Raw genomic sequence first — 25590 nt, forward strand, 5'->3', positions numbered from 1 at the left:
GCTGGTCAGGAGGCGGGACTGCCTAGATTAGGCACACAGGTGCTGGAATTAGACAATCTGTGGTCCAGCTTCTAGCTCAACCACTTACCAGCTGGGGGACTTTGGGCAAGAGAATTTGCTTCCCTAAGCTTCAGTTCTAAGCCTCATTTACCGCATCTGTAAAATGGGCACGAAAGTAGCATAATGACTCCTTCCTAGAGTAGCTGAGACTGAATACCACAAGGCAGGCAGAGCATGCAGCCGCGAGTCTGGCGCGCAGTGGGTGCTGAGCTGGTGTCATTACTGTTATAGCTCACAGCCAGCGAAAGGACCTTCACTCACTGGGCAGACGAGGCCCCCTGGGTATCCCCCTGTGCCCAGCACAGCGCTGTGATCAAGCTGGGCAGCTGGCAGGCAGGCAGCGTCAGTCTCTGGTTCCGCCAGTTTTGCATGTGGCGGAGAAGCAGCAAGTGTGAAAACAGGAACTGTCCGAGCCAGGAGAGTCTCCTTTTGGGGAGGGGGGTCCCCCTAGGAACTGAGCTGCTGCCCTTGGGCCCCCATGGAGACCTGATACCATTAGGGCCTGATAAGCATTCATTAGTGGAGTCTTACTTCTTCCAGAAAACTCTGCACGTTCACTTGCATTCTTGGGGTCCACAGGAAGTGGCGAGCGCCAGATGAGGAGACGTTGGCGCTTTGAGGACGGGGAGCAAAGCCTTCAGCACATCGAGGTTACGTTCGGAGCCTACTTCAGCGCCCGCATTCAGCAGGCACAAAATAAGCGCTTGTTGGTTGGCCGATTTCAGTATCCCCGGGGCTGTGATGGGAGCAGAGTTAGGTGATGGGTACTCAAAAGTGCGTGGGAGGGGCCCCCGGGGCTGGCCCATTGCAGACCCTGATCCTACACTTCCGGAGCCCAAGAAAACGGGGAGATGCTGGGCCTGACTCACTGTGTGAGCTTGGGCCTCAGTTTCCCCATCTTTGAAATGGGGAGGGGGGCCTGGGCTGAGGGGAGCACTAGCTGTCCGAAAGGCCTGGGGCAGTGGGGGGATCCGGGCCCGGGGAGGGCGCCGCCGGGGCGCCCCCCAGCCTGCGTGGCGGCAGCGCGCACGAGCGCAGGGGGCGGCGCGGCCCCGCGGCGGGGAGGGGCGGGAGCGCGCGCGCGCGCCCGCGCAGGCGGCGGCGGCGGAACCGAGCGGACGAGCGTGCGGACGCCGCGCCGCCAACTCGTGTGGGACCCGCCGCTCCGCCAGCCGCCCGCCCGCCGGCCGCAGCCGAGCCCGCCCGCGCACCGGTGAGTGCCTGGGGCCGGGACCCGCCGATCGGGCCGGCGCGGGCCGGGGAAGGGGCGGGGGCCGGGCCGCGGGGCCGTCACCCGCAGCAGGGCCCAGGGGGGCGCGTGCCCGCGCGCGCACCCGAGGCTCTGCGGGGGAGCGCGGGCGGGTGTGCACGCGTGAGGTCGGGGCGCGTGTGAACGTGCGAGTCTGAGGGTGTCCGCGGCCGTGCGTCCGAGCGTGCGTGGGCGGCGTGTCCTTCTGTCCCCGGGGCCGTGTTCGCAAGAGTGTGTGCGTGTGCACGGCGGCGTGTCGGGGTTGTGCTGTTTGGTGTGAATGAGTGTGGGGGAGTGGGCAGGGCTCCCACTTATCCATTTACTGAGTGTTTACTCTGTGCCGAGGAGCGTGCCAGGCGCTTCCCGTGTGTTCTGGTTTTTGTGACTCTGTGTGGATTCAGGGAGTATGTGCGTGCACACACGTGCGTGAGTGTTCCCAAGTGATTTGTGTGCACGTTTGTGAGCCTGTGAGGACAAAACTGTGCCTATGTGGATGTGAGCATGGAATTTGTGTCCAGGAGTGTGTGTGTGTGTTTATTATGGAGGCTGAGGACCCCCTTTGTGCCCACCGGGCCTGTTACCTGATGTGCCCACTCCTGGCCCCCATGCCAGGAGCCCATGGAAAGACGCAGGCCTGGGGTGGGCACCCAGTGGTTGCCAGGCCTTGTTTGGTGAATGAAGAGCCAGAGGTCAGAGCTGCAGAGCCCGGCTGGGCCTGGCAGGGGGCGTGGCCTCGGAGCCAGGCCTTGGCGGGGCCACTGGCAGGACCCTCCGTGGGGCTCCAGAGCGTGCAGACTGGGTGGGGGGCTGTGGTGGCACTGGCACTGGAGGACTAGTGTTCAGCTTCCTGCATACCCTCTGGGTTCCCTGGCTTTGTTCTTGCCCCTCTGTGGCCCTGGTTCCCTGCGGGGCTGACCCTGGGGAGACCAGAGTCCAGGGTCACTTGTCTGTGGATCTGGGGATCTCTCTCTGCCTGCCTTCCTAAGTAGATAGATACTCATCTGATTTATTTGTATCCAGCCTGGGCTTGAAGTGAGAGCCCCAAGACAATAATCGATTGATCACAGGAGACTTGGGACAGTGTCTTCCAAGGTCTGTCCTTCCAGGTTTGACAGACAGGTTTTTTGGGGGACTTTGTGGATGTTGAAAATCTCTACAGTCGAAAGCCTTCATTGCTTTCGGGCAAACTTTAGAAAGTCTGGAGCTCCCTGGTTCTCTGAATGGTCAGAATTCAGCTTGCCTTTCCGAGGGGAAAATGTCGTCTTAGGAGTTCGGTGTCTGCGCAGGCGACCTCAGAGGCGCATTTAAAAACCCGTGGCGTTAATGGAAGAAGAATTTCATTGAAAGGGATGCAGAGCCGGCTGGAAGCGCCTGTTCCCAACGCAGCAGCTTAGCGACTGAACTTTGGACATCTTCTCTTAGCAAACAAAACCTGGAAGGAAACAAAAAAGACCCACATTCTTTTTCTTTTTTGTCCTAAAAAAATGAAAAAAACCCATACCTTTGGATTTGCTGGAAACGCTGCCTCCCCTCCCCCCACCAAGGCCAGGCCCTCCCTCAACCCCCCACCCCCAAATAAAATACGCCTGTGGGGAGCTAGGGTGAGTCACTCCCTGGCAGGGAGCCCCACGGGCAAACGTTTGGGAAGGTTCTTGCCTAACTTCCCAGAAGGAAAGCCCAGGATTTAAAATGGTCCCTGTGGTTTGTCAGCCCCTGCCGTCCCGTCTGCTTCGGAAATGACTAAAAAGTAGTTTCTATCTTGACAAAATAAAGTCTCAGACTTCAGCGGCGGCCCAGGTTGGTCTGTGTGTCGGGCCCATTCAGGTTTCAGGAAGCAGAGCTCCTGGCTTTGCCAGGTGGCACTTCTGGTGGCTCTGAGCAAGGAGGGAGCAGGGAGAGGGCAAGAGAAGCCACATTTATGGGGCACCCACTGTCTGCGGACATAATGGCTGCAGGAAGGTCGCCCTGTGGAGAATGGCTTCTGGTTTTATATGCATAAGGAACTGAGGCCCAGAGAGGCCCTTCCTGGGACTGCTGGGACGTGGTGGAAGCAGAATCCTGTCACCTGCCTGACTTCCCGCCTGTCCTCTTTCCAGTGCACCAGGAGCATGACGTCTGAAGGTGCACAGACTGGGTGTTGAGTGCTGTAACATACATCCATATGTTTAATTTTCACTGGGAGGTAGAGGGTTCTTGTCTCCATTTTCCAGACGAGAAAACTGAGGCTCCGAGGGATGAAACGATGTGCATAGTTTTATGAAAGTGGCACTACAACTAATGGCCACCATTTATTGATGGTGTAACATGTGCCAGGCATATGCGGTTGACCCTGGATTTGAACCCAGGTTTGACTGAGCAGAGCCCATAGTCTTCCCACTGAACCTGGAAAGTGACAGTCACTGTGTACGTGCGTCCGGCCCAGGGCTAAGGTCCAGGGTTGTTATCCTGATCTTACAGAGAGGAAGATGAAGACTCAGGGAGGTTGAGTAACTCGGGCAGCGACATAAACTGGCAAATGGCAGAGTCAGGACCCAAGCCCACATCTCTGATTCCAGAGCTGAAGTGCTTAAGCTAAAACCAGGTCTGTCTGGCTTTGTCCTGCTTTTCTCCTCTCGCGTGCTGAAAAGACAAGTGGCTTAAGACACACCAGGTTCCCTTGGGGCTGGGATCCTTGCTGGGCTCCGGGCTTCGGGGAGATGTCTTCCTGAAGACTCTGCCCTCCCTCCTTGCCCACTCTTGGCCCTCGTCGCAGCTGACCAACGCCCGGGGCCAGAGCTGTCAGATAGGAAGGGCCCTAGTTCACATTTTTTCTTTCCTCTTGAAGTGCCAAAGATTGGTTTCAGAAGGGAAGTGTCAAAACAATTGTCAAAAAGAGAAGAATATTCCCTTCCTCTTCTTGGGCAGACCAAGTAAGGGAGTTCGAGAGTGGGGAGTGGAGGACCCTGGTGCCTCACTCGAGATTAAATACAGGTTGCCACCTCCAGGTTCGTGTGGGGAGGAAGCAACCTGAGACACTGCCCTCAGGAAGAGCCAGCGTCCTGACCCCTGAGGATGGAGAGTTACTTCCACTGGCCCCACTCTCAATTCTGGATATCTGACAAAGGATCCTTTCTGCGTCGGCTTCTTGTCACTTGCCATTTCAGTCCCATGCCTCTCTCTTCCTCGTTCATTTCCATTTATATCATGGTTTATACTACACCGTCCTTGGAAGGAATGCTGTGTGTGAGGACCTGTGCGGTTTGGGGGGTGTGGGGCCCTGCCAGTGTCCTTTAGGGTTGAGAGGAAAAGGTATTTCTCTTCCTTCCGAGTATGTTCCGCAAATTGATGAACATTTGCAAATTGCTTTGAGATGCGTTAATTTAAGGTGTGAAATAATAGATCTTGTGCGAAGTCTCAGCCACATTTCTGGCATTGATGGATTTCTCTCCCGTCTGGCCTGTGATTTGGGGAGGTAAAAATAGTCCTTGTTTCTACATTTTCATCTTTTTTTGCTGACATCATTCTTAGGAAGTGGTGGTACGCACATGCCACGGACCTTTCCTTGGCCATCACCTCAGATGGCAGCCAGAATACAGAGCTCTGGGGTGCAAGGGTGCTTCTGGAGTGGGGCATCATCTGGGGTGGTCTGGCACCCCCTAGGTGCTTGTGAAATTGCTTTAAGGGGCCGGTCCTGTGGCGCAGCAGTTAAGTGAGCACGTTCTGCTTCGGCAGCCTGGGGTTTGCCGGTTCGGATCCCGGGTGCGGACGTGGCACTGCTTGGCACGCCAGGCTGTGGTAGGAGTCCCACATATAAAGTAGAGGAAGATGGGCACGGATGTTAGCTCAGGGCCAGTCTTCCTCAGCAAAAAGAGGAGGATTGACAGCAGATGTTAGCTCAGGGCTAATCTTCCTCAAAAAAAAAAAAAGAAAAGAAAAAGAAATTGCTTTGAAATGAGTGGGTGGTAGATGCCAGGCTCAGCCAACGGCCCTCAGTGACTTTTTAGTATTTGACTATCTTCTCATTTCTGACTGTTGGATAGTGACAAGATGGCGTTTGGGGAAAATGTTAGTTTAAAAAGAAAAAGTCAGGCCAGCGGCTTCCCCCATTCCTGTCTGAGCTGGGTGGCATACACTCAGTCCCTACCTTTGGCCAAAACTGAGCCCAACGGCCTCCTCAGACTCGACTTCAGACGGGAGCTGACATTGGGGCAGATCCGTTGGTGGTGTCATTTCCTGTGACGTTCAGTTTGGGAACTTGAACTTGGAGTGTGGTCTAACATTTTGACATCTTTCCCTCTAACAAGACTTGCCTGTGTGGAAACAGACCCACATCCACAGCCTCTGCCGTTGTCTCCAGTTCTGGATTTTTCCACAGACGGCTTCTCCGGTGGTCTGGTGGCAAAGGCCCGGTCTCTTAGCCAGGCCTTCTTGGCCTCCAACCAGCAGGATCACCGCACCCCAAGCCCGACTGGCCTCTGTAGCTGGGCTCTGTCTGGGGGGCGAGCGAGGGGCCAACGGAATTGAAAGGCCGTGCAGCCGGGATCTGAAATACATTCAGCTCCAGCGGCCTTGATCCGCGTGGAGCCATTCTTTCTTTCTCTTAGACATCTGCGTGGTGGTGACCTCATAGAAAAGAAAAAGGGGCTTTATGTAGGAATTCCATAGAGTGTGCAGGAATTCCGACAAGGCGGGGGAGAGGGAGGCTCCACCGAGAGCCAGCACGCCCTGCGTTTCCCCCAGTTGTTTAATCCGCACACTTCAGAATTAGGCTGGGGGAGGGGGCCGGGCTTGTCCCTAGTGAACGGGGAGCCATTTAAGGAGAATTTCCCATGGTCCCAGAGCCGTTGCCCGTTCTCACTGCAGGTGAGCAGCAGAGCTGGAGTTTGTCCAGGACCCCTTTCCCCAAGGCCCGCCTCTCTTGTTCCTTGTTGTCCCCAGAGTCTTTGAAACAGGGGTTTATGGGGAAAAGACTTGCAAAGGAACGGAGTTACCTTCCAAACGACCTTCCGCTCTGATCAGTCCAAGCTGCCGATGATGAATCCAGGAGGCTCCTGATCCGGAGAAGAGCCACGCACCCATTTTACAAAAGGGAAACTGAGGCCTGAAGAGGAGAAGGCACTCGCCCACAATCACGTTCAGAACATGAGTTTTGGCACCAAATGGAGGGAGGTGGGAGCCCCAGGCCTGCCACTTGTGAGCAAGTTGTTCGCCTCTCGGAACCTCAGTCTCCTCATCTGGAAAACAGGGACGATGTTACGACCTCTTGTATAGAACTAAAGGACACAATGCATATAACACCCAGCACGTGGGGAGCACCTCGAAAGTGCTCAGTGGTTACTCCCTGAGATGTAAGGAGAGACGGAGAAACTATTTAGTTACGAAGGACCTGCCCTGGGACACACGGCCAGAAGGTTGTCCCTTTGTCAAGAGCGTTTCAGTGCCCCTGCGTATTGAGGCCCTGAACCAGGCTGAAAGGGGTGTCACAAAAGACTTTTCTATGATCGTGACCCTCCAAATGGAGGGGGCAATTTGGACATTGGCAGCCATTTGCAGCAATGTGGAAAGAGGCAGGATTTAAATGTCGGGGTGGCCCTGGGCATCTCAGGAAAGTGTTTAGAAATCAGTATTTTGTGTTCCTCTCCACCCACCCCCTGCAAGGCGAGGAAAGTGGGCCTTAGAAGATTTGGGTGCATCCTCTTGGAGTTGGAGGGTCTCGGTGGGGTCGGGGGGCCCGGGCCATGTCAGGTGCAGTGTGTTATTAAGCGAGGCAGATGCTTTGTTAATTATTTACACGCCCTTGGCCCCATCGCAGCTCTGTGCTGACAGAACGGCTGTTACAGACCTGGGCCCGGGAACAGGTAGATCTTGGTTGAAAGTGAGCAGCGGCCCTTTCCCCACTGGGTCCTCATGGAGGGTCCCCACAGCGGGGCCTGAGGAAGCCTGTGTGGGTTTGGCGTCCCTCCTAAGCCATTTGGGGTTCCCTTGGGCTGGTTTTCCCTGAGGGAGAGGAGAGATCCTTGTCCCCTGGATGTGGCCATCCCTCTGGAGGCGGTGGCTTCACACCTGCAACCCTGCCACGGAGTGTGTGATGAGGGGACAGCATCCTCGGCTCTGGAGATCTTGGACCCAGCGCCCCTACTCCCCAGCAGCTGCCTGGCGCGAGGGTGGCACGTGGGCCCAGCCTCCACTCCTTCATCTGCAAAATGGGCCGCAAACCCCAGGCTCCAGCTCCTTGATTCTTGGGCTCCATTTGGAGGGTGATTTGCCCTAGAAATCCAACTTTAGGATTAGAAATCTCAAAAGGAAGGGGCCTGGGATCAGACGCTTCCCTAAGAGGCCACTACGGATGAGGGACGTGAGCTCCTCATGGCATGCACCTACCCCCGTCCTCAGGCCCAGCGCTTCTCCTGTGGCCTGTTCTGCAGAAGGAGGTTTTGCACAGGAGTCATTCTAAGAAAAGGTTCTTAGGTAAAATATCCATAATCTATAAATCTATAGAGACGGAAAGCGGATTGGTGTTTCCCCGGGCTGGGGGGAGGGGAGAGTGGGGAGCCACTGCTTAAGGGGCACAGGGTTTCCTTTGGGTGATGAAAATGTTTGAGAACTGGTGGAGGGGATGGTTGCACGACATTGTGAATGTAGTCAGTGCCACCGAATTTTTCACTTTAAAACGGTTCATTTTATGGTAGGAGGACAAAAAGTTTACAAGAAAAGATTCTGATGCTTCACGATAAAAGGACGAAAGCCTCTCATTTTACAGATGGGGAGACTGAGGCCCAGAGACGGACTGAGCAGCCTAAGGTCCCCATGCCGTCCGCCCCTGTTCGGTGGCTTCGGCTCTGATCCTGGTGCCTGGGGCTGGGCCGTGGGTGAAAAGTGTGACGCAGAAACACAGACCGTTCACCTTTGCGTGGGTTGAGTGGACTCTGTTTTGTTAGCCAGATAGTCCCGCCCTGGCTGGTATGTGGCCATCCGGTCACTCATTCGTTCAACAAACACGTCCCAACATTCTGGGTCACTGGTTATGCTGGGAGCTGGCACAGAGACCCGTTAAGGGCCCCGCCCTGCGGCCTCTCACCACCTGGCAGGGACAGAAGTTGTGTCACGACCTCCTTGTAGGGGCTTGTGAACAGGCCTCTTTTGGGTGTCCCTCACTGAGGAAGTGGGAGGGCTTCCAGAAGGGAGGGGCGCCTGAGCCGACGTGAGGGACACGTGAGGTTTGCCAGGAAGGCTGTTGGGAGCCCGGAGGCCTGGGGCGAAGGGCAGGTGGAGCACGGGGTGGGGCTGTGGGATGGATGGGGTGCAGGGAGCAGGACTGGGGGCCTGGGCTGTGGGCAGACCCCAAGCACTGTGAAGCCAGGAGCTTCCCGCCACTTGCTCAGCCTTTGAGCCCCTCAGTGGATCCTTTGTATCGGGTACTTACTGTGTGTTACACTCTATCTAACCCTTTGCGTGGATTAACTCCCTTCATCCTCCCAGCATTCTGTGATGAAGGTACCGTTATCCCATTTGACGGACAGGGAATCAGACATAGAGAATCCGGGATGTCTGGTGCCTAATTCCCATTAGCACCAGTGCTGTGAGGAACCCGCAGCCTTCCGGGTCTGGTTTGAAGGGTCGGAGGACAGAGGCTGCCATTTGGAAGTGCCTGTTATGTGGGCTGTGAGTTGGTGGCCACCCAGGGCCTGGGAGAGGGCCTCCTAGGCAGGTGGAGGGAACAGCAGGCACCAAGGGGCGAATGGTGGGAGGGGAGGCTGCTGAGAGCCGCCCAGATCTGGATGAGATCTGGTCTTTACTGCAAGAACAGTGGAGCCGGCTACGTCTGCAGCCTTGCCTCTCAACAGTCTCCCCGACACTGTCTCTGCTTCAGCCACGCAGCCTCCTCACCTTTCCTCAAACATGCCAAGCATACTCCTACCTCAGGGCCTTTGCACTTGCTGTCCCATTTTCCTGAAGTCCTCCCCCTCCAATATTCCCATGACGTGCTTCTAGCCTTCATTTGGGACACAACAAAAGTCACTTCTCCACTAAAACGGACCCCATTATCCCCACCCTATCAAACTCAGTCCCTCGCCCCTTCCGTCTCCATTCCCTGGCCCGGCTTTATCAGGGCCCTACCCCTCCTTGACATCATGTGTTTGTTATCTGCCTCCGGACTGAACGTAAGATTGGGTCTGTGGACCACAGCTGTATCCTCAGTGCCCAGCACCGGGCCTGGGATGTAGTTGGTGCTCAGTTAATATTTACTGAAGGAGTGGAAAGTTTTAAGTGGCCAAGTGGCAAGATCCTTGGAGGTTGTCTATATGGAGTTGCTGATCTGTTAGGCGACTTTGCCCCTTCTGGGCAGTGAAGGCCTGAGTCGTGCCTGACTGACCCTCCTCTGTGCAGAGAAGGTTTCTTAGAGAAAGGCTCAAATTATTCCCAGTAGGAGGAACCGACGCCCAGAAGGGCTGGTGCCTCCCACAGTTCCAGGGGCGCCTTCCTGTGCCCCTTTTCTGCAGAGGCGGCTCCAGATGTCTGTATGGGAGGGGCTTTGGGTTAGAATGGTTGGGTGCCATGTCTTAAAGCTACATTTTCTATCAAGCACATTTATTTTTTTTTAGAGGGCATATCTTTTGGGGGTGGCTTAGGGAAGGGGAGGGGTTAACCGTCCCAAGCCACCTCTGGGCACAGATGTTGCTGTGCAGCCAATGAGCAGGACCCCAGATTCCACCACCCCAGCCCACAAAACCGGGCATCCCGGCTTGAAAGAAGAAACGATTCCCTAGCTGGCGTGGCCTTGGCGGGCCACCAGGGTGGGTGCCCAGATGGTGACACCGCTGGGTACCACATGGCAGACAGACAGGGAGCGGGGAGAGACAGCCCACCCCGGGCGTTTGGCGGGTCCAGTAGAGTCCAGCCGGATTCAGTTACACCAGGATCTCAAGTGCGGACTTGGCGTGCCTGACTCAGCCTGCGTGCATTTCCTTTGTTCGTTCCCCCAGGAATTTTACTGGCCTTTTGTGTTTGGTTTAAATGCCAGCCTCCTCAGCTAACCCGAGAGGAAACGAGGCCTGGATTTTTGTCTGTGCAGGGGCACAGGGTGGGGGCTGCCTGCTCTGGATGGTGACAGCACAGCATTTGGGAAATGTGCAAAAGAAATACTTTTACTCCGAGCTAACAACTTTCATTTGTGCATATTTTTATGATAGCCCAGGTTTTCAGACCTTGATCGTCTATATGTTAGGGACATGATGACCAGTTTCCAAACTCTCAAAAGGGCAGTGGTCTATAAAAGCGTTTTAGTGACATTTGGGGACAGGAAAGGCAGTTGGGAAGTTGCTGTTTGGTCTCTGGTGTGTGTGAACTTCCTGGATGCTCAAATGGCTTAGGGGGCGGCATCTTTGAAATCGCATAGTGCCGAAAATTCCGGGACATATGGTCACTGTGATGTGGTAACGTTAGCAATCGAGATATTTAATTATCCAGAAAAACCCCTTTGCCTACCCACCACGGGTTCCTGGAGAGCCTTTATTTCTTAAGAAGAGGGTCTTACACAGGGTAATTCGGACCAGCAGAGAGGGAATCATTCTCCCGCATTAAATTATTAGCTATTTAAGCGGTTTATCTGGTCACGCGTTTATTCCTTCAGTTGCCATTCATCTGGCAACCTTTGCTGGGTCCCACTCCGTGCCTGGCCTGGTGGTGGGCACTGGAGATAGAATGAGCAGAAGAACAAATATTACTGAATCCTGCTGGATGCCAGCCCATCAGGCAGTGCTATGGGCCACCCAGTGAGTTAATTCATTTCCCAGTGGATGTTTTTCTGAGCACGTACTATGTGCAGACCTGAGGAGATGCAGAAATGAAAACGACACATTGCCTCGTGCTTTGAACGCTCGTCCCGTTCTGATGGGGTCTTTGGGTCCCAGCCTCTGCTTGCCGTGATAAACTCAGCCAGCCACCGTCCCCAGAATGAACCAGAAACAATCCAGATACCCCAGGAACCGACGTGAGAACAAGGCATCCCCTTCACACGTCCCATCTCCGTTCTGCGTCTTGCCACCACCCAGCATCTTGAGACAGAATGTGAGATCTCCTGGTTGGCTGAAGACGTAAATATTTTATGTCTCGATATTCTGAAAACGAAGCCCAAATGTGCAGAACTGCAGCAATCAGTGCTATAGATCATATGTTATAATAATCTGATGACATGTTGTTTAAATATTTATGGACTGATGCGACATGACAATGGGGGGAGAGAGCAGTCTCGGAGCAGAGTCGTGGCAGATGCTAGAACGGAGGGAGCAGATTTGCGTGATCCCAGGAAGCGCGGTGCGATGCTCGGGTTTCTGATTCCATGTTCTGTGGTTTCGTGACAGTAGCAGTGGCTGACATTTATTGAGTGCCTGCTGTGTGCGGTACCCTTCACTGATGTCATCACAGCACCCCCTCCAGGATGGGACTTTTATTTAACTCCACGTTACAGATGAGAAACTGAGGCCCAGGCCAGGTCAGATGGGCCCCAGATCCACAGCTGTGGGGTGGCTCAGGATCAAGTCCAGGTGGGCCCAGCTCTGCAGTCTGAGCTGTCACTCACTGTCTATTCTGCTCCATTGGTGACGCATCAGATCAGAAAAGCCCCCACCGCTGCCTGGTCGACCCCTTGCTCGGTCCTCACTGGACTTTCTAAGTCACAGAAAGGAAGGCCATGTCTGTGAGATGTCGCACAGGAATAGAAACCACAAGGAACAAATGTCTAACCCAGGAGGGGCAATTGTGCCATGGCAGAGTCACATAGCCCCATGCCCCGCACGTGATAGGGACTCAGGAAATGGGGTTCCACCTTCCACCTTTCTTCTCCTCGTTGGTTTTGCAGTCATTAACGGAGTTCTCTGCAGACCGTCCCAGCGTTAGTGTCCTGTGCCCTAGCCCGTCCCTGCAGGGCCTACCTGCGCCGGCCAGGCTGGGGACACTCAGACACGATAGCCCCTTCAGTCTCCAACAGCCCCTCAAGGTCAGGGGGTCCCTACCTTCCAGAGGAGGGGCTCCTGCACGTCTCCCGGAGCCGACTGCAATGTCCCTGCCTGAATGTGCCAGCTGGAGTAGCCACTGCTTCCATGCGCGCCCCCGTTGCCCCCCGTGCTCTGCTGGACCAGCTCCCTCCGCCTGACAGTGCTAATGTCAGCCCTGCCTGTTTTGTCACCACTCTGCGTCCTGGTAGTCGTCACATCCCCAGCACGGGAAACCAGGCCTGATCCGTGAGATGGCAATAAATGACCAGCCGTAGGTGTTCAAAGAAGAAGACCCGTGGGCAGGGGGTGGAGGCAGGGCCAGTTCTGAGAAGCTTCCCAGGCGGTGACCGACCGTCTCTGACCCAGCGGTGTCTTCTAGTTCTGCAGAGACAGGTCTAGGGGTGTCCCCGAGGGCCTGCAGGCCAGGAGAGGGGGTCAGAGAGTCATGCAAATGGAAGGCAGGCTGGCTACATAATTTGTGGGGCCCAGTGCAAAATGAAAATGCAGGTTTCCTCATTCAAAAAGCAAGAAAAAGCTTTTTCCTTCCCTTCACATTGTCTCTCTCCACCTGTCATGATGTTTGTTCTTAGCCATTTAATGCCACACTCCCTTGGGCACAGCGACACTCACAGGGGGAGTCAGACCCTCGCAGGTGCCGGGGGTCCCACCCCATGGCTTGGTGTGCCTGTGCACCTGACCCCACCCTTCCCCACGCCTGCACCCAGGCTCCTGCCAAGAGTGGAGGGTGGCAGAGGTTACAGGGGTAGGGGTGGGGGAGGGGGCAACTGAGAATCCGTCCTGGGGCAGGTGGGACCACAAGTGAGCTGAGGCTCCAGGCCCCGAGCACATGCACTGCTGTTCCATTGGACTTCACTGAGAAAACACAAGTTCAAAGATAAAGTGAAGACTTTCAAGACGGTGAACACAGAGCGTGAGACCCCAAGCACGGGGCTCCCTTCTGTGGGCAGGGCCAGATGCACCTGCCCTGGTCACTTGCATGCGAAGCTGGCCTGATGGGAGGGCTGAGCCTCCTCCCACCCACCCACACAGTTCAGGGCAAGGTTCCTGTTTCGGGTCTTGACACGGGTTGGGGCCAGATTTTATTTGAAGGAAAAGTTCTGCTGTGAGGGGCTGTCTGCAGACTGCTGGTCTGGGATGTGACTGCCGTTGGTTGGCCGGCTGGTCTCCGTCCTCACCCTGAGCCTCTCGTGCTAAGGACACACTGTGGATATGGGCTGCCTTGGAAATGTTCTTTCTGATTCAGTCCCTCACATCACTGCCAGATGTTATTGCATTGACAAACCCATCCCCTCCGACTTCCTGTCCTTGAGTGACAAGGGTCAGAAATCAAATGACAAGGTTGCTGACCCACTGGCTCAGGAAGAATGCCAAACAGGTGGTGCCCTAGAGATCAGAGAGGGCGGGGAGCTCAGATTCCAGCAGCCACCCACGCTGTTCCCAGCCCTGAAGTTGGGGGACCTGGCAGCCACAGGATGTGGGGGCCTGGCCACTCTTGAAAATGTGAATGAGGGAGGTTCAAGAAAGTTCACTAAAGCTCAGTAGCTACGGTGCACCAGCGATCTGGCCAAGTGCTTTATCTGTGTTGCCTTAGTTAATCCTCGTGACAACTTTGGGCTGACCCCGTTTTTCAGATGAGGATAACTGAGGTTCAGAGAATGAAGCCACCGGTCCAAAGCCATAAGCCACAATGTTTGAAAGCAGATTTGAACCCAGGCCCAGCTGACCCCTGGAGCCAGTGGTCTTTGTACAGTTCCAGGCATGGCTGGCTGGCCAGGGTCACTGCTTGGCTGAGCCTTCTGTCCCCACTGTCTGCTGCTGCGTGTGCATGGGGATGGGACAGGAGCCAGACCTCTGCCGCTGCTGCCCGTCGGCTCCTGCCTCTGAGCAGTCACCCTTCTTGGCTGGGAGCAGGTCCCAAGGCTCCAGCACCAGCTTTTCTCCTCCAAGATCCAGGCAGCCCTGGGGCCGCTCTTAGGCCCAGAGATGGAGGAGGGAGGCGGTGGGGTGGGACAAATCTGGATGCAAGTCACATCTCTATCTTTGGCTCACCTGGGCTTGTCACTTCCCACTGGGGACCCCGGTTTTCTCACTTTAAAGTGATGGGTCATAAAAGCAGTTCCTGTCTCCGGGGGAGTTCTCCTGATCCAGCAGGTAAGCGCGTCCGTAACGGGCACTCAGAGATCGGCAGCCGTTACCTATTGATAATAAATGACACAGTGTGGCGTGAGGATGACAGCTTCGTGGCACCTGTGATGCTCAGGAGCACCTCCCTGCATGGGGACTCATTGGAAATCACTCAGCCCAGAGCCGTGCTCCCCAAAGAATTCACCCCTTTCTTGCTTTGTTCGGTCGTTCGTTGATCCGACAGAGCTTGGCGCTGTCCTCAGATGTGTAATGAATAGCAGAGACAAAATGGAGGTGGCATTCGGGTTGGGGAGAGTGCTCATGAACAGGAGGTGAGTGAAGTGTGGTCGGTGTTACTGGGCTGGGTGATGGGGAAGATGAATAGGGCTGTGCCGTGGGAGGGCATGGGTGCCCTGGCTGCCTGTAGATCGATGCTCCCCACAGTGTCTTCCTTCTCTCGAAAGGCGGTCACTACAGTTTAGCGTGCCGCCTGTGGTTCAAGGTCTCTGCTCTCCCAGGGGCCCAGGGTGGCCTCGTCAGGCTTGCCCATTTTACAGACAGGAAAGGGAGGCTGGGTGAAGCAGGGTCGTTTGCTGAAGGGCGTACAGTAGATCTTTGACTGAGGTAGGATTTGAACCCAGGCCTCTGACTCCCAGAGCACACACCCTCAACCGCTTTGTTCTAGTGTGAATGGATGTTTTTGTTTTTCCAGGCAGCAAAAAAGCCACAGGTTGTGCTCAAAGTGCTCAGCAAGCACCTACTGTGTGTCAGAACAGTGCTGGGTGCTGCAGGAGGGTGTGGCCAAGAACAACAGAAAGACCACTGGGGCTCAGATTGGCCTGAGACGTGACCATTTTCCAGGTGAGCCAGGATTGCTCTCCAGAGCTGCGAGGTGGGTGGGGTTAGCCCGGTGTTAGGGATGAGGAGGCTGAGGCCCAGAGAGATTCCTCAGGCTGGCCAGGGTCACACAGCCCCAGACAGCCTGACTCCACGTCCACTTGCCCTGCCTGTCATTGTTGTTTGGCTTCTGGACCAAGTAGAGCTCAAAGCACAGTTCAGCAGCTTGATCCCGAATTGGAGGGTGGGACGAGCCATTTGCGTAATTGTGGAAGTGGACGCGCATTCCATGGTGAGATTGCTTTCGAGGTGCCGCTGATTCTCAGGGCAGGAGAAGACTGCAGAGATGACAGCGTGTGATGAGGGCCTGTGGGTGTGGGACCGGGGAGGGGGGCCGTGTCAGGGGTGCCTCCTGGGACTGACTGAGAGCCATAGGGTTTTACGGCATCTGAGAAAGAAGAGCCTTTTAAAAGAAAACGTTTCTAAAGCTGTCCCATCCCACCACGGGCAAACAGTCTTTAAACACCACAGAAACAGCCACGTTCTGTGGTCACAAGATGGGGCGCTGGCATCCGGGCCCATTTATTTAGAGCCGGAGTCCTCGAGGCTAAAGACTCGCGCCCTGACATGCTTGCCGCTTCGCTCCAGCAGGGGAGCGTAATCTTCAGGGTTTGCTTCCCATTTACGGGTTTTGTTGTTGTTGTGATTTGTAAAATGAGGCTTCTGCGGCAAAAGCAGGTTTTAGCGAGTGCAGCAGCTCTTTCAAACCCTAATAAGGCCCCAAAGGAGGGTGGTTCCGGCAACCCCCCCCCCCCCACCGGCCCCCCGGGGCAGCCCGATGCTGGCTCGCCTTGCTCACCATGGGCACCAGGCACCGTGGACCATCCGTCTTGCTTCCCATTAACGGAATTACCGCCATCACTTCTGCAGGACGGGATGGGCCCTTTGGAACTGCCTTGGGGACAGAGGCAGGAGCCGCGGCCGAGCATTTTTGCTTAGAGGGGAAAGGAGAGAAAAAGAGGGAGAGAGAGAGAAGCCGAACTCTTAAAAGGGATGGTTCTTTGGGTCTTGGGAGCCAGGCCCGAGGAGGAAGGGGGCAGCAGGTCATGTCCTGTCCTGCTTCCTGCTGGCATCCTTGAGAGCCATACAGGGACGCCTCTTGGAGGAGAGTGGACAGGGCGTGTGATGGCCCCAGGACTGGACGCCTGTGCAAAGGACTTGTGACCCATGTGGCGTGGCAGAGCATGGAGAGGCCCCTTCAGTTCAGAGGAAGGGAGGGAGGGGGACCCAGCATTTATGGGGCGCTCCCATATCCCCGGGACGGTGCCGGCCACTTTGGGTATGTCTCAGGGAGTGGGTGTCGTTGGCTCCGTTGAAAGAGCAGAACCCAGAGAGTCCAAGAAGCTTGCTTCGGATCACAAAGCCCCAAGTGGTAGGTCTGGGGTTTGTCCGTGTTCCTGGCTGCCCCCTGGAGAACAGCAGTGCCCCTCCTCGAGGCGCAGGAAGTGGCAGAGCTCAGCCTCGAAGTCCAGAGGCCTGTCACCGGCCCCTGCTTCACCCCCTGATTCCCAGGGAGTGAGCCGACGTCTGGGGTCTTTGCTGTTTCACAATGATGCTGGCAGAAGGCAGTGCTGGCCCCTCTCTGGCTGTGTGATGGTGAGATGCCAGGCATCTGGGCCCCTGAGAATGGAGGAAGGAAGTGGAGAAGGACCTTCTCTACTCACTCTGCCTACTGTCCTAGCAGATATGGAGCAGATATGGCAATAATTGTCCCCTCGGGGGCCAGCTCTGATAGATTGGTAATGGCTGCCTGAGGGGTCATGTGGAGAAGGCTTTGGGATTGATTAGCAATGTCTGCTCTCTGCACAGGAATGAGGAGAGGAGGTATGAGAGGGACCTTAACCTTTAACCTGAGCTCTGACCCCAGGGGGACCCCTCACGCTTTGTTCTCATTATTCGTTAGTTGTGTGCCATACTGCACTGTGAACCACGGGCCTGGCACACGGAGGGAATTCCACGGATGCCAGAGGAAGAAGGATTGATGAAGCCTCTGCAGTCCCTGGAAGAGGGGTCAGTTGGGATTCTCTTACTGTGAAGGTTTTCAGAAACACGTTTTTTAAACTTCTAGGGATGAGATTTAAGTGCCCACGTATTTAAACCGGGGCTCTCCCCTCACCGTGACTGATTTGCTGGCTGTCTTGGAGTAAATAACTGAACCTCTCTGAGCCTCAGTTTCCTCGTCTTTGGCATGAAGGTCATTCTTCCCTCATGGACTGTGGGGGGGTGATGGAGGGGGTAGCAGTCATGGTGCCCATAGGTAAAAGGATTGGCGTTTAGAAATGTCACTCCAGTTGCCTCCCTCCACCTGCCAGGCCTCGTCCCTCTGCTGTGCTCAGCTCCCGGCTCTCTTGGCCTATAATGCCTTTCTCCTTGTTCGCCAACATCACCACCTCCGGGGAGTCTCCTCTGACCTCAGGACGCTGCTGAGGGACCTTTGCTCTGAGCCCCACGGCCCCTGGGCTTCCCTCCCTTGGCATGTCTCCTGTCCTGTCCTGGCCCACTGATGGGTCAGCCCCTCCAGGGCTGGGGAAGGCCCACTTCCCTCTCTGGTCCCAATGTGCAGCCCAGGGCCTGGCCCAGCAAAGGCCTCGGTGACAGGAATGAGGGGAAGGGGTGATGCACCCCCGATGGCTCTTTAGGCCTTGTTTCCATGGGGACAGTTGGGATGAGGAGACTCAGATGCCCAGGCCTCCGTTGGGGGCAAATGGTTGGGTTGGGGGGATGGAGCCTGCCCCGGGGGGCAGAGATGCTGTGACTCACACGGCCCGCGGCTGCCCCAGGTTATCCTTTAAAGACGGGTTTGATCCTCTGGATGAGGACCCCGTGGTCCTGTGATGATCCAGGGTTGGATGCTGTGGGCGATGGGCGTTCGGAAGAGTTTCGAGCGAGGAGCACGTGTGTGTTCTGCTTGGGGGGTGGGGGGCTGGGAGGGCGCTGCAGACGTGAGGATGGAGGAGAGGGGATGGGGGCTGCCTGGGGTGAGTGGGGGAGAGTTGGGCAGCCTGGAGCAGAGGTGAGGAGCGGCCCGGTGTCAGCAGTCCGGGCTCCCACCTGGAGACCACTGTGTCACGGGATGAAGTCAGGGCTGCAGGTGAGGGAGAATGTTCTGCTGTGGTTTAAACCGCTTCGGGATCGCGGGAGTGGTTTCCTGCTGGGCCCAGCCTCAGTGTCCTCATCGGTAAGGGAGGGACGAGGAGCTCTTTGCCCTTCGACTCTCCTCAGCTGGCCCTTGATACCTGGATTTGGGGTGGGGGTGGGGATGAGGTGAGGCCAGGGCCCACAGAAGCCCTGGGGTTAGCCTAAGAGTGAGAAGGGAAAACCAGAAAAATCACAAAGCAATAATGAATTCCTGCGGCAGGTCGAGGGGGCTGTCGATTCCCCAGTGACTCAGTGTGAGCAGGGGACCGGCGTGCCACTGGGGTGTGTTCAGAGGGGAAAGTCCTGAGCCTGGATCTCTGCCTAGCCAGGGGCGGAGACTCCCCACCCATGCCCAGCGCCTCCTCCACGAATGCCAGTTTTCTCTTAACAGTCTGTTATTATTCATATAGAATTCTCAGCTTTTTTAAAACAACTCCTCCTCTTATTGCTATTATTACTTTTTCATCAGAGCATCCATCAGGGTTTTACAGATGCTATCATCAGCTAGGCCTCACCTTTAAACAACAGCTCCATTTTGTAAGTGAACCCACAGCTCAGAGAGGTAAAGTGACTTACCCAAGGTCACACAGCAAGGATTTGAACCCAGATCTGTTTACCCCGGAAGCACCTGAGCTGGTACCTTTGAGGATCCATAGGAATTGTCCAGATGGAGAGGGGTTGCTAGCCAGACCACACAGCGTGCACAGGGGCCCGGAGGGGTGAAGCAGTAGGTCACAGGAAACTGTAAGAGGCTCTGTGGAACTGACGTGGTAGATGACAGGTGTCACCTGGGATTGGGATCAGACAGGTAAGGAGGCTCTGAATGCTAAGTTCTGAAACGGTGACTTTATCTGGAAGCCTTGAAGGTTGATAAGGGAGGGGTGATGTTTGGTGTGGAAAATGGTCTGGTGGGGGTGGTGTTAAGACTGGAGGCTGGCGAGGAGGCCCCAGTGTGGGTGCTGGGAGAGGCTGCCTGAGGCCGCAATTCCCCCCAGAAAGAACCTTTGGCTCCCCCCACCCCCACCCGCCCCAGCCCCTTCCTGCTGGGTGTCAGGCGGGAGGCCCTCACCCGGCACCCCCAGCCTCTCTCACAGCTTTCTTGTGAAAACCAGGGCCGACGCCTCCCCACTTGCTGGGGACAATGTGAGAATCAATGATAAAATATGTAAAACTCACAGCGCCACTTTGGGAAGGGAAAAAACGTGCTGCGGATGTGTTATTTTCCCTAAATCCGGATTTCTGCATGTCAGTTTCTTTTCCCCCATGGGAGAAGCTGTTTTGGTTCCCAGGGGTGAGAGGAGCCGGGGTTAGTGGGAGCACGTGGGCCAAGGCCTGGCCTGTTCGAGTTGTCTGCTCCGAATCTGCTTCTTTCCCCGATTTCAAAGCGGTCTCGTTCATCCATATGAGCCTCGTTCTGACGCATCCCCGGGGAGGCAGTTGCGCTGTCACTGTGATTGCGTTCCGATTCTCCCTTGATTGATTGATCGGTTGGTCTGGAGAAGTCAGAGGTGAAGCGGAGAAACAAGCAGCTCTGGGTTTTAATGGACATCTGGGGCCCATTGGGTGTGTTGGGGGTCAGAGGTTCCCTCGGCCCACCAGCAGTCATGCAGTGAGGGGCTCACAGCCTCGGGGTTGGTGTGTGGCAGTGGAGGGGGCAGGGGGTGGTAGGTGGCACCTGTGGTTGAGCTGGCTGCTCCCAGGGTCTGTCCCGGGTCATTTTCCACGGAGGCAAGGGTCTCAGGAGCCCCCGCACGCCCTTTCTGGAGCCAGGTCACGCCAGGGTGGTGCTATGGGAGACTGGGTCCTGCCTGCCAACAAGGGGCCCAGCCACTCCCCTCCCACCCTGCCCCACCACAGGGCCTAGCACCTGCTTGGGAGGCAGTCCGGGTATTTTTCTGCTGAATGGGTGAATGAGGAAAGTCAGTGTCGGATACTGGCTGGGTGACTTCGTGTATCTGGGGTCTCATTTTGTATCACTCATTTCTCAGCTGGGGAGACTGAGATCCCGAGAGGGGAGAATCCTGGCCGAGACACCCCGTAAAGACGCCGCAGGGCTGGTCTTCTCATGTGCGTGGCTCCCCATGCCCGTGAGAGTGCTCATCCCTCTGCTGGGCCTTTCTCTCCCCGAGGCTCCCCGGGGGATGGAGGGGGCCTGCCCAGACCAGGTCCACACTCCCTCTTCCCTGTCACTTCCTCCCCCAAGGCTGTTCCCTCACCCAGAGCACCCCCTTCAGTGCTGGGCCGAGATGGGGGCAGGTGGGCCTCCTGTGTGCCAGGCGCGCCCTGGCCACTTTACCTACATGACCCAGCAAACAAGCGAGCCTTTTAGGTGGGTCTTCTCCTGTTTTCAGATCACAAAAGTGAGGCTCAGAGAGGTGATGAAACTTAGCCAAGGTTTCCCAGCAGATAGGTGAAGGATCCCCGATTTAAATTCAGGGAGGACAGTCGCCTGCTGGAACAGTCCTGCTGCTGGGAGAACAGGTGGCTGTGACCTGTTTTTGTGGGCTAGCCTGGGGCACGGTGTCAGAGGCAGAGCTCCCACTAAGAAAGAGCAGGGGGTCAGTCGGGGTCAGGCAGGGTGCGGGGTGCCCCCTTGGCTCCTGGGAAACCCTGGGGCGACCAGTGCCCCAAACCGGCCCGGTCCTCATACAGCCCACTGCAGCCTTTCTTTTTCCTGTCTCGGTTGTCCCACCTGTGCAGTGGGAGGGCAGGGGGACCCCACTTATCTGCTGAGTGCTGATTATGTGCTAAGCAGTTTAATTGTCCCAACAACCCTGTGAAGCCAGGTCCCCTTATCTGCGCCACCTGACCCACTCCTCAGCTGCGTCTCCCTGGTGGCACTTCTTGCTGTCTGAAATGACTGTCTATCTGCTGCCGTGTCGTGTCTGCCTCAACTGCTCGACACCTCTGGGAGGGTAGGGCCTCTCTGCCTTGTGCCTTGGGCAGTGCTGGGGTCCATGAGCCTCTCCAGAAACGCTAGACAAGTGACGCTGGAATGAATGAACCCCAGGTTTAAAAGGTCCTGCGCCCGCTGAGCACAGATCTGTGCCCTCGGCCACACTGCGAGGGCAGGACTGAGCCCCCGCCCATCCCAGGCAGCTGGGGCCTCTCTTACAGACTGGCTTTCTGCCTGGAATTCCAGGTGCGCCTGTCTGTGTCCCCCTCAGGTCCACACTGCCCGAAGAAACTTCCAGTCCACGCCTGTGGCTTTGGATCGGCTCAGAAAAAGCGTGTCCTGTGACTGCTCAAGGAATCTGGGCATTTAGCCCAGAAAAGAGTGTGTTTCCTGGCTTCCTGAGAACTGGGGCCCACCCTGCCCCTGGCCTGGGCGTGCAGAATGGGAGGGAGAGAGAGATGGACTCCAGCCCGGGAAGGCGACGGCAGCAGAGTCAGACCTTATCATCCGAGACTCCCTGCCCTTCGCCCAGGTCCGTCCTGGCAAGGCCACCGCCGTTGGCCCAAGCTCTCCGGGCAGCAGTTTCTGCAGCGACCAGGGCAGTCTCGGGGCTGGGGTTAGCGCTCTTGAGTTACTGGAAAAGGAACATTCCTCACGCTCATACGAGTCTTTCTCCCCGGGGCGGCTCTCCGGCACACCTCGCTGGCTCTGCGGGGCAGACGTGGGCGCGACGTGCACCAGGCGCAGGGCCACTGGCTTGCACTGGGTCATCAGGCCACTGGGGCCAGATGTTTCGAAAGCTCCTCCCGGAGCGCCAGGCATCTGGCCTCTCCCTCCGAAGCCGGGTGCGGGTTTACGAGGTGTCTTTGAAGAGAGCTGGAGTCATCCGGCCCGCGATGTCTGCGTGTTGCATAATTTCACAATTTGGTTTTCTTTTCACGAGAAGGGTCAGTACTTCCCTCTGCCTCTCCCTCCTGCTTTTCATTTGAGTTTTCTTTTCCTCTGGACCCGCCTTCCTTTACTGGCCTGGAATGCCTCCTCCCTCGGGCCGGGAGAGCACCCAGTCCTCACAGGGGATTAACTGGAATTACCCACAGGTGGACTGGAATATACCAGTCAAATTTCTGAGATGGAGAAGACCTCCTTTTGTGTACTTGTAAGAGAGTTAGAGGAGGCCAGCCTCGCTTCTTGTCGGCCATGATTCAAAAAAAAAAAAACACCCAGCATAGCACACAGCTTGAGTTTGCTGGTTCCCAAATGCTAGACCCAGGCCAGGCCCGGGGCCCTGCGAGATCCTCACTGATCTCAGATCAGAGATGAGGAAACTTAGGGAGGGCCTGGCACCAGCTGCCTTCTTAGGTCAGCTGTCCTTCATTTATGCAGGATGTGATAATAGATGGAAATTTTGTTTTAGATGCCAGAAAAAGTTGGCAACTTTCTGTCCGCCTTCAGAATTTGGGAGAAGCTTTACAGGCCTGTGAAATCCCCAGCCCTGGGAACCACTGGTTTACTTCCTCTGCAGCACCAGAGACAGACATTGAGCCCCAGGGAGTCTCGAATGAAGCCAGCGAGGCCTGGGGACCCGGGAGCTGCGGCCGTGAGTGAACGCTGGCTGTGCTCCGGGGCTGGGGTGGGAGCGTCTTAGTTTCCTGGGGCCACCATAACAAATGACCACAAACTGGGTGGCTTACGATGGCAAGAATCTGTTCTCTCATAATCCTGGAGGCCGGAAGTCCAAAATCTGGAGGCTCTGAGGGAGAGTGTGTTGCAGGCCTTTCTCTTAGCTTCTCGCGGTTGCCAGCACGCCTTGGCATCCTTCGGCTTGTAGACACATCACTCCAGTCACTGCCTCTGTTATCTCATGGCCTTCTCCTTGTGTTTCTGTGTCCAAGAAGACACCGGTCTTCTTATAGAGATACCAGTCGTTGGATTAGGGCCACCTTAACCTGTGTGACCTCATCTTAACTGGGTTACGTCTGCAGAGACCCTATTTCCAAATCAGGCCACATTCCCGGCTTCCAGGCAGACATGAGTCTTGTAGGGATGCTGTTCAACATGGTGTGGGACCCCAGGGTGAGGAGAAAGGCCTGTCTGGATAGGGCATTGCTGAGCCTTAGTAGTTCAGTGTCTGTGGCCATTTCAGTTGGGATAAAACAGTGTTCCCAGGAGGCCGGCCTGGTGGCCTAGTGGTTAAATTCGGCCCTCAGTTGTCCTGGCTGATGCGTTTGGCTTCATTGGCCTGGGTTCCGTTCCCAGGCGAGGACCTGCACCACTCATTGGCAGCTGTGCTGTGGCGGTGACCCATATACAAACTAGAGGAAGATTGGCCCAGATATTGGCTTAGGATGAATCTTCCTCAGCAAAAAACCCCCAGCATTCCCAGGAGGGACCGCTAGGGCGCCTGTGCATGCGGGACCCGGGTGGCCCCAGGGAGCCTGCTAACGTTCCCATGGAGGAGACAGATGTGCACAAGGACCTAAGTTCCAGGAGGGAGAGCCATCACCACAGCCAGGGCCAGGTCATCTCACTCACTGAATGGACTCAAAGACGCGGGGAGGTGACCTGGCCAGGGGCTCTCTGCCTCCAGTGTCCTTGCTCCACATCCGAGGCTCGTTTATATGCTTTAATACAGGCTGCAAAGAAGAGTAGGCTGGTTCACTTGAGCACACTTTTTAAAACACAGGCCATCAGATTTAGTCCTTTGGTGGCATCGGCCAGAACAGCTGAGGGCCGAGATCCTCTCAGCGCTGTGCACAAGCCGGCAGCCCGGGACAAGTGTCCTCTCCCAGTGCAGACAGGGCCCCACCATTCCTGGTGGTGCCTGCCAGCGCAGCCTTCACCTGCTTCGTGGATAAGGGGCAGCCTGTGGGGCAGGCAGGAGGGATCCAGGCTCTTCATTTCCCCCAGGGACCGTTATCTCCTTTGGCAGAGGCTCTGTGGTCCCAACCCGGACACCTCTGAGCCAAGTGGTCTTGAGCAAGCTGGTCAGTCACAGGACCTCCCCGAGCCTCACTCCCCTCCTGTGAAATAGGAGCCGTGGTTCCAGCCCTCCCATCTCAGAAGGATTAGGGGTCGGCTGAGTGGGGTAGAGGTGGTAACCACCCTTTGTGACTCCTTCCAGTGCCTAGCACGGAGCCTGGCACACAGTAGGTGCACGATAAATACTCATCAAATAAGAGAGAGTCTCTTGGGGCCCAGAATGTCAACTTCACGGCACTCCTGAGATTCACCCCCGCACGGTCTCTTGAGAGGGAAAGTCTGTGGGCGTTTCCTTCTTCCTGTCCGTGGACACAGTCACCTGAGATGATCAGCGGTGGGGAGGTCAGTGTGTGCATTTAGCGTTGGCAGAGGAATGATGCTGCTAAACTGTCTCTGGGGCTTTGATTCGTCCCATGCCCCATTGAGTAAAGTTATTCCTGGGCTTGGCACCGTGGGAGGCAGAGCGGTGTGCAGAGGAGCACTGGAAGGGGAGTCTAGAGAGCTGAGTCTGTCCCTGGTTTTGTGCCCCTTACCCACCTGTGTGCAGTCGCTCCCGGCACCCTGTGGTCCTCTGAGCCTCCCTCCCCTCTGCAGACCTGAGGCTACTGCTGTCCTTAGGGCATCTATCCCACAACTAACACTGTGCTTGCCTCGCCTCCAGGCCTTTGCACGTGCTGTGCCCTCTGCTTGGGGGGCCCTCCCCCTGCTTCGGTTCTGAGGAAACGCCCCCGGGTCCCCAGGCCTACCGACCGCACATACAGTTGTGCGTGTTTCCACCCCCCGCTGTGCCTGGCAGCACTCACACTGGGTTGCGGGTGTTGATTGACAACACTCCTATCTCCCTACACAAGGAGCCCCTTTGAGGACGGAGGCCAGTCCCAGCACATGTTTGTAGATTGAGTGAACAAACAATTGACTGTCTTTGGACGTATCCTCTGCGCCCCTGTTTCCCTTCTTTCCAATACAGGGTGTGGACTAGTGGATACCTTGGGGGCCTTTCTGAGGTCTCTGCTGAGGCGTGAGACCTCAGACGAGTGGATTCAGTTTCTCCTGCTCCCAGGAGGAGAACGGGCGGGAGCTTGGCAGCGACAGCACACGTATTTGCTTAACGATTATCTGCCGTTGACGCAACAGTATGAACGAACGGGAGGGGTTTTCTGGGCCCTCCACATGACATTCCCAGTTGGTGGATTCCAGGGTCTTTGCAAAGGCTGGACTGAGGCAGCCTCGATGGAGATGTTCTCACTGTGTTC

At 56.1% G+C, this 25590-nt stretch overlaps 1 protein-coding gene across 2 annotated transcripts in view; it reads left to right on the forward strand.

The window, feature by feature from the left end:
• The first annotated feature begins 1119 nt into the window (after window positions 1-1119).
• NEK6 (NIMA related kinase 6) overlaps window positions 1120-25590 on the forward strand; it is an 85000-nt gene continuing 60529 nt past the window's right edge. Inside the window, exons 1-2 of one of the 2 annotated variants that reach the window (XM_070596135.1) lie at window positions 1120-1273; window positions 15140-15288. The gene's annotated coding sequence lies outside the window, so the exon portion shown is untranslated. The remainder of the gene's footprint in view (window positions 1274-15139; window positions 15289-25590) is intronic. The other variant, XM_070596139.1, reaches the window with a different exon arrangement.

Source organism: Equus przewalskii, chromosome 26, assembly GCF_037783145.1.
Source record: "Equus przewalskii isolate Varuska chromosome 26, EquPr2, whole genome shotgun sequence".
NCBI classification, from domain to species: domain Eukaryota; kingdom Metazoa; phylum Chordata; class Mammalia; order Perissodactyla; family Equidae; genus Equus; species Equus przewalskii.